We start from the raw sequence: 8,831 nt of genomic DNA, 5'->3' as shown, positions 1-8,831 counted from the left end.
TGTCCCGGAATGATGGGGATATTCTTATATATGCATCTTGTTAATGTCGGTTACCAGGTGTTCACCATATGAATGATTTTTATCTCTATGTATGGGATGTATATTGAAATATGAAATCTTGTGGTCTATTGTTACGATTTGATATATATAGGTTAAACCTATAACTCACCAACATTTTTGTTGACGTTTAAAGCATGTTTATTCTCAGGTGAATACTAAGAGCTTCCGCTGTTGCATACTAAAATAAGGACAAGATTTGGAGTCCATGTTTGTATGATATTGTGTAAAAACTGCATTCAAGAAACTGATTTCGATGTAACATATTTGTATTGTAAACCATTATGTAATGGTCGTGTGTAAACAGGATATTTTAGATTATCATTATTTGATAATCTACGTAAAGCTTTTTAAACCTTTATTTATGAAATAAAGGTTATAGTTTGTTTTAAAATGAATGCAGTCTTTGAAAAACGTCTCATATAGAGGTCAAAATCTCGCAATGAAATCAATTAATATGGAACATTTTTAATCAATAAGAATGGGACATTTCAATTTTAATCCGATTGGACCCTCGGTTCCATCAAATTCCAGAGGTTTATAGGCAATTAATTCTTTGTAGGAGCATCCTACACGATTTCTTGTGGCGTTATTTGCATTGCTAGATTCAGAGTTATTGTTGTTGTTTTGCATTGCAGCCTGTACTGCGGCTATGTTTGCTGCAAGGAAAACACGGAAATCTTCCTCGCTCATGTTCAAAGTCTGACGAGTAGTCGGTGCCATTTCCTTCAAAAATAGCCAAAAGAGTTAAGTTAATCATATAGAATATTAAAAGTAGTCAATAGTATTTCGTAGCATAATATGAACTCATTTATAAAAGCTTTTTCTTCATATTAGCGTTTTATAAGTTTTACTATGGGTAGTACCTACCCGTTAAGTTCATACTTAGTAGCTAATATACAATTCAACTACTACAATTCTATATGAAAAACTGATAATAATATTTCGCGTTCTGTAATGACCCGGAAATTTCCGATCAAATTTAAACCTTAATCTCTATATGTTTCCGACAAGATAAGCAAAATCTGTAATGTTGAGTCTCGAAAGTTTTGAAATCTTTATGTAATCAACTAACCATTGGACTTTACCCTACGATTCACGAACAACCTATAATTTAAAACTCGAACCCGTCATGATTTATATATGAAATGATAAAAATTTACTATTAAACGATGCTATTTCAAATTAAAATTTTATATATTAAGTCGTTTTATTTTTATTTTTTTTATGATATAATTTTTGTAATTTTTTTTTAAGAAACAAAGTTAAATTAAAAATGTACAATTTTTAAAGCACAACGTACAACAACGTGTAGCTTAAATAGTTGAATCGAAATTAATTCATTTACTATTCATATGAATAGTAAATGAAATGAAATTAATTAATTTACTATTCACATGAAAGTGACATGATAGAAATTATTAATTATAAGTTACATAATATACCCCTAAAGTATTTGAGAAATACAACTTTTTAAATTCTAAAGATTCGTAAGATTTAAAATTGAATTATTATATATTATTTATTTTACACGTTTTAAAATTTTATATTATTATATTATTATATTATTACTTTATTTTAATTATTATATTATATTTATATTATTATATTAAATATATACATATATATATATATCACACGACACAAACACATATCTCGAATTCATTTCATTTCATCTTCTGTCTCTCAATCTCTTTCTTATATATTCATATATTATTATTATTATTATTATTATAATTATTAAAATTATTATTATTATTATTATCTATATTAAGATTAATATTATTATTAATCTTGAGATTAGGAGTACCATTAGTATTAAAATTCTATGACGGGGTTCTGCCCAAGTGTTCCAAAATTGGTGTCATGAGTGGAATAAAATTAAGGAGATTATGGGTTATAGCTATGGAGGTTATGGGTAATGATTGGGGGTTTTGCTCGTGAGTCAAACTAATGTTTATCATCTCCGTTGCGTCTAAATACTATCCTGCAATATTGAATCTCAATATTGATACGTGAGCACTCAAAACTTAACTTTTATTTACTTTTAGTGTGTCCCTGACTAGTGCTCGAGAAATTAGGATTATGCATGCTATTATATTTATTTTTCACAAAATATATCCTAGGATAGAATCTGAATTAGTTACCTCTGCGGTTAAGATAAGGTATATGATATATATGTTTTTGGAAAGGTGGCGAAAAACTATAAACTTTTCATTTAGATTTCGAATGGATTCAACGGACGGATTTGAAGTTATAATCAATTGAATTTTTGTGTTAATTATTAAAAATGAATATTTTATTACGACGTCATTAAAATCATCATTAAAATTATTTGATTATTATTATCATTACTATTATTATAATTATTATCAAAATATTATTATATTTGTTATGATTATTATTATTTAAAAATAATTAATATTTTTTTTATCAAAAACTATTAAATTATCATTTTGATCATTATTATGGTTAAAATTATCAACTTATTATTTTTATTATCATTAACACAAAAATTATCATTTTTAATAAAAGTATTATTTTTAATGAAAATATTAATATTATTATTATGATTATTATGATTATCATTATAAAAAAAAAATTAATTAAAACAAATAATATTTTTATCAAAGATTATCAAATCATTATTTTGATTGAACTATTAATTTAATATCATTATTAACATTAAAATTAATATATATTTATTGAAAGTATAATTTTAAATAAAAATATTATTGTTATAATAAAAAATGTCATTTTTATTATCATTTAGTAAATATATATATATATATATATATAAAGTTTTATGTGTTAACAAATAAATTATAATATTATTTACTCTAATAAATTTTGTAAATATTTAAAAATATAAAATGACGATATTTGACTATATTTAATTATGTACAAAATTTTTGGAAATCATTTTAAGACAAATGAAATTTATATTAACTTTTGTAGATTAGTCTCGAGCATTAGGATTGTGGTACACTATGACTTGACCAAAAATTGTTAGACAAATATTGACCAACATATAAATATATATAATTAATATAGGTTCGTGAATCCGAGGCCAACCTTGCACTTGTTAAATGACGTTATATGTATTTTTACTACGAAATACAGTATGGTGAGTTTCATTTGCTCCCTTTTATATATATTTTTGGGACTGAGAATACATGCGCTGTTTTTATAAATGTTTTACGAAATAGGCACAAGTACTAAAACTAATTCTACGTGGGTTTAAACCAGAAATATACCCTTAGCTTGGTAACATTAAACTACTTGTCTATGTACGGTAGGCGCGAATCCTAAAGATAGATCTATTGGGCCTGACAAACCCCATCCTGACTATGGGATGCTTTAGTACTTCGAGGTTATTTTAAACACACCTGATCTGGTGTACTTCAGAGGGTAAATCATGAACGTTAAGGCTTGTTACCGGGTGCCTACAACTTATAGAATACTTTTATACACTTGCGAGTGTACATATATTTATAAACGGAAATCTTGTGGTCTATTAATATATTGAAATGATTGTTATGATAAACCTATGAACTCACTAACCTTTTGGTTGACACTTTAAAGCATGTTTATTCTCAGGTATTAAAGAAATCTTCCGCTGTGCATTAGCTCATTTTAAGGATATTACTTGGAGTCATTCATGGCATACTTTGAAAGACGTTGCATTCGAGTCGTTGAGTTCATCAAGATTAATAATAAGTCAATTATAGTTGGATGTAATATGAAATGGTATGCATGCCGTCAATTTTTGATGTAAAGAAAGTTTGTCTTTTAAAAACGAATGCAATGTTTGTAAAACGTATCATATAGAGGTCAAATACCTCGCGATGTAATCAACTATTGTGAATCGTTTATAATGTATATGAACGGGTCCTTTCAGTTGGTATCAGAGCGTTGGTCTTAGCGAACCAGGTCTTGCATTAGTGTGTCTAACTGTTAGTTGTTTAGATGCATTAGTGGGTCTGGACTTTGACCGTGTCTGCATGTCAAAAGTTTTGCTTATCATTTCTAGTCGGAAATCACCTGCTTATCATCCTTAGGAAATTGCCTGCTTATCATTCATAAGTCTAGACACGTCTTACTGCATTTACTGCATTGGTAGTGTATAGACAAAATTCATATCTTAGCGTATTTGTTACTGTAGAATCGCCTGACACATGTCGTAAATTTCTCCGTAGCCTACGGAATCTTTTGATATTCTATGAAGTTAGAATATCATCCTATATTCGAAAATCATTTCACATCGAAGATCCTTTTTCATCCGCTAAATTGCCTTCTTAGCAATGAATCTGAAGTACTTACCGTCGAACCTGTTTGAAACACCATTTTCTCTCTTATTTCTAAAATAGCTCGTCACGGTCCCATATTTCGAATCTTATTCATCCACTCGCTTCAACCGTCAATCATCCCGTAGTACTAGAAGAAGTTAACGAACTACGCGCTCGTGTGACGACTTTGGATAACCTGGTGTGAAGGTTACAGCAGCAGCACCAGCAGCATAATCAGTACCACCATCATCGACGTCGACAGTACCCTTATCATCCCTAAACCATAATCACGTCGTAAATCTCAACATCACTATCTGTACCTCGGATATCAACATCACACGCCTCAATATCATCGTATAATACTCGTTATATATATCGTTTTACATCGATTACTTTCGCTTTATGTAACGTTCTACCCCATATATCTTCGTTCGACATGGTGATTATGAAATCTCTAATGTTTTAGAGATCATGTAATCCAGTATTAACGATAAATCAAATGAGTTTAATATTTTATTGACTCATTAAATCCATAATTACATCCGAAGAAAATATATATGCAAGTATATTTTCATAAAGATTGTAATTAAAAATTATTTCGTACAGACTGTTAATGATGAAAATATTTTAACGGGTAGGTAGTACCCAAGGAATATTTAGATTTCACATTAATAAGTTACACTGTACATCCTTCGAATCTGATTCAACGGTCATTTACTATTCTACTTACAACCACCAATATACGTATCCGTTCACCACAGAATAACCATTTTCATTCAATTTCATCTTTGGATTTTGACTTATCAAAATCTAACAAGTGGCATAATGAAGAAAACATTGGACATGATAAAATTTGTTAGAAACAAACGAATAAATTAATTGAAATATTGTTAAGATACCACGCTAACTGTTCCCAGCTAACTGATTAACATTTAATTTATCGCAATTTACATTCTCGCAATTTACATTCTCGCAATTTTATTTATTGTCATTTAATTTCTGTACTTTACATACCGTCGGGACATATGTATAACAATACGTCGGATTAATTCTGAGACAACACGTTGTATACTGGGTCATGATATATATTTATTTATTTTACGTATTATAAATAACGGGACACGTATGCAAGGTTTCGACTTATCATATCGACCCATCTATATACATACTTCGGAACGACCATAAACACTCTATAGTTGACTATACAGGGTTGAGGTGGATTCCAAAATATATATATGGTTTGAGTTGTGATCAATACTGAGACCGGTGCACGGGTCACGATACGTATTATTTAATTCGAATATTATATATTAATTTATATATGAATTATTTGGACCATTGGACAATCGGACTATTGGACTGCTAACTTTGGACAACTGAAATGAATTAAAATATTGACTATAACATATGAAACTAAATAATTCTTCAAGTTTGCCACTTGATTTCATCTTAAATCTCATTTGTATCTCAACAGTTACAATCTGCGTTTAAATCTTTCATGATTCTTGAAAATCCCTCAATCGAGAAGTTGAACTAACCGCACTTCATTTACGGAAGAAAATATTTATGCACCTGAAGAACTCTCGAACTCAAAGTTACAGCTTAACACGTACCCGCGTTGAATTATTTAGCATTTATTAGCAAAAACAACCTTACGAATTTTTTTCAAAGTAGCCAAATTTTGTCACAGCTTCAACAAGTCAACTCCGACTTTTCATCCGAAACAACCTTGATATATATGCGTACTCTTTATTGTTACTGGGGAACCTTTTATATTCCACCAAATTACCATCAGCGTTTAATCATCTAAAAACACAATTCTCCGGAAACCACCTCGGTTTGATAACCGATGACCCAGATCCGTTAACTTTGAAAATGCTGACGAAGCAGCATGTAATAGATGGTCTTAATGGCCAAAAGTTGATGATGAAGAAAGGAGGGTTAGGAACGCTCGACAGAAAATTTAGTACCGAAAAGCGGATTATGCGAAACTATGAAGAAAGTCGTGGACAAATCATAAAGAATAAGTATGACTTCAAAGGATCCAAATGATTCAGTGTGCGCTAAAATCGTCGGCAAATACTTTATTCCTCATTCTAGACCTTCATAGACAAATGTTCCTTGTTATCTATCGATGATAGAAAACCTAAGATATTATCGTGTCTTTCATTATAAATATCCTCAATAATTCTGAAGATATTTTCACAACTATTCTTATCTAAGATCATATATCTCTCCGTAATATCTGTGTTACAACATAAAAAAAAAAACTGTGTTAGTTTCTACAATTCTAAAACCTTCGAGTTTAAAATAGGAATGTTCTGAAGCAGTGTTGGGAACTGATGCATGAATTAGTATAATATAATGAAACTTGATCAACTTCATTATATTACAGTAAGTCATGTTGAGTTTCTAATGGAATGTGATGATTCACAGTACCATCATCATGTACCATGTTACACGGCTCTTACATTCTATTCAAAATTCTAAAAATATCAAGAAAATATTTCTTGATGATTCGGTCTTTTTCAGGATATTATGATAATTTGACAAATCAAAATTTTTCCATTACCATTTCTATCTTAGAGCATTAACAATTTTCACTCCAAAATCCATATGTGTGAATTACGGACCATTACAAGAGATGCTTGGTTGAAGAGGAGGAAAAGAAAAAGAATGAAGCTTCGAAATAAAAATAGTAGTAAAAAAAAATCGTAGTAAATAGAAAAGAGCATTAACTGTGAATGACAATGATTATAGAAGACAGAAGCAGGAACAATGAAGCATAAGGGAAGATATAAAACCCAACAACCACTCAGAAATTACAAACTGTGTATATCAATGCATATAGCAATATAAGGACACGGGAGAACTAGAAACACTATAAATACAAGAGTATATCAAGAACCAGGATTGGATGGAGCATATTAAGGAATGAGTAGAAAGGGAAAGAATAGAAGGTGTGGAGAATAAGAAAAACGAAGGGGTAGATTTATAGTAAAATATCTGACAAAGAAATCGAAACAGATTGTCGCATTAAATCAAAGAAGATCCCGATCGCCGAAAAATCAAATCTTATTACGTAAGATTTTCTTTAAATCCCTTAAAATCCGGAAATCAATCATAATCACGTCATCGGTTAAAACAATTCCATATTACACATTTCATTCTTTTGTGATAACTTCACTCGTACGCTTCACGTGATCGAATCGTTTTATCTATATCTCTCAATAATGATAAAACTCAATTATTACCTCATATTCGTCATGAAAACACCCCTATTGTTATCTATGACAACCTCTATCAAATTTCGGGGACGAAATTTCTTTAACGGGTAGGTACTGTAATGACCCGGAAATTTCCGATCAAATTTAAACCTTAATCTCTATATGTTTCCGACAAGATAAGCAAAATCTGTAATGTTGAGTCTCGAAAGTTTTGAAATCTTTATGTAATCAACTAACCATTGGACTTTACCCTACGATTCACGAACAACCTATAATTTAAAACTCGAACCCGTCATGATTTATATATGAAATGATAAAAATTTACTATTAAACGATGCTATTTCAAATTAAAATTTTATATATTAAGTCGTTTTATTTTTATTTTTTTTATGATATAATTTTTGTAATTTTTTTAAGAAACAAAGTTAAATTAAAAATGTACAATTTTTAAAGCACAACGTACAACAACGTGTAGCTTAAATAGTTGAATCGAAATTAATTCATTTACTATTCATATGAATAGTAAATGAAATGAAATTAATTAATTTACTATTCACATGAAAGTGACATGATAGAAATTATTAATTATAAGTTACATAATATACCCCTAAAGTATTTGAGAAATACAACTTTTTAAATTCTAAAGATTCGTAAGATTTAAAATTGAATTATTATATATTATTTATTTTACACGTTTTAAAATTTTATATTATTATATTATTATATTATTACTTTATTTTAATTATTATATTATATTTATATTATTATATTAAATATATACGTATATATATATCACACGACACAAACACATATCTCGAATTCATTTCATTTCATCTTCTGTCTCTCAATCTCTTTCTTATATATTCATATATTATTATTATTATTATTATTATTATTAAAATTATTATTATTATTATTATCTATATTAAGATTAATATTATTATTAATCTTGAGATTAGGAGTACCATTAGTATTAAAATTCTATGACGGGGTTCTGCCCAAGTGTTCCAAAATTGGTGTCATGAGTGGAATAAAATTAAGAAGATTATGGGTTATAGCTATGGAGGTTATGGGTAATGATTGGGGGTTTTGCTCGTGAGTCAAACTAATGTTTATCATCTCCGTTGCGTCTAAATACTATCCTGCAATATTGAATCTCAATATTGATACGTGAGCACTCAAAACTTGACTTTTATTTACTTTTAGTGTGTCCCTGACTAGTGCTCGAGAAATTAGGATTATGCATGCTATTATATTT

Source organism: Rutidosis leptorrhynchoides, chromosome 5, assembly GCF_046630445.1.
Source record: "Rutidosis leptorrhynchoides isolate AG116_Rl617_1_P2 chromosome 5, CSIRO_AGI_Rlap_v1, whole genome shotgun sequence".
NCBI classification, from domain to species: Eukaryota; Viridiplantae; Streptophyta; class Magnoliopsida; order Asterales; family Asteraceae; genus Rutidosis; species Rutidosis leptorrhynchoides.
Note: the sequence above shows the minus strand (reverse complement) of the source record.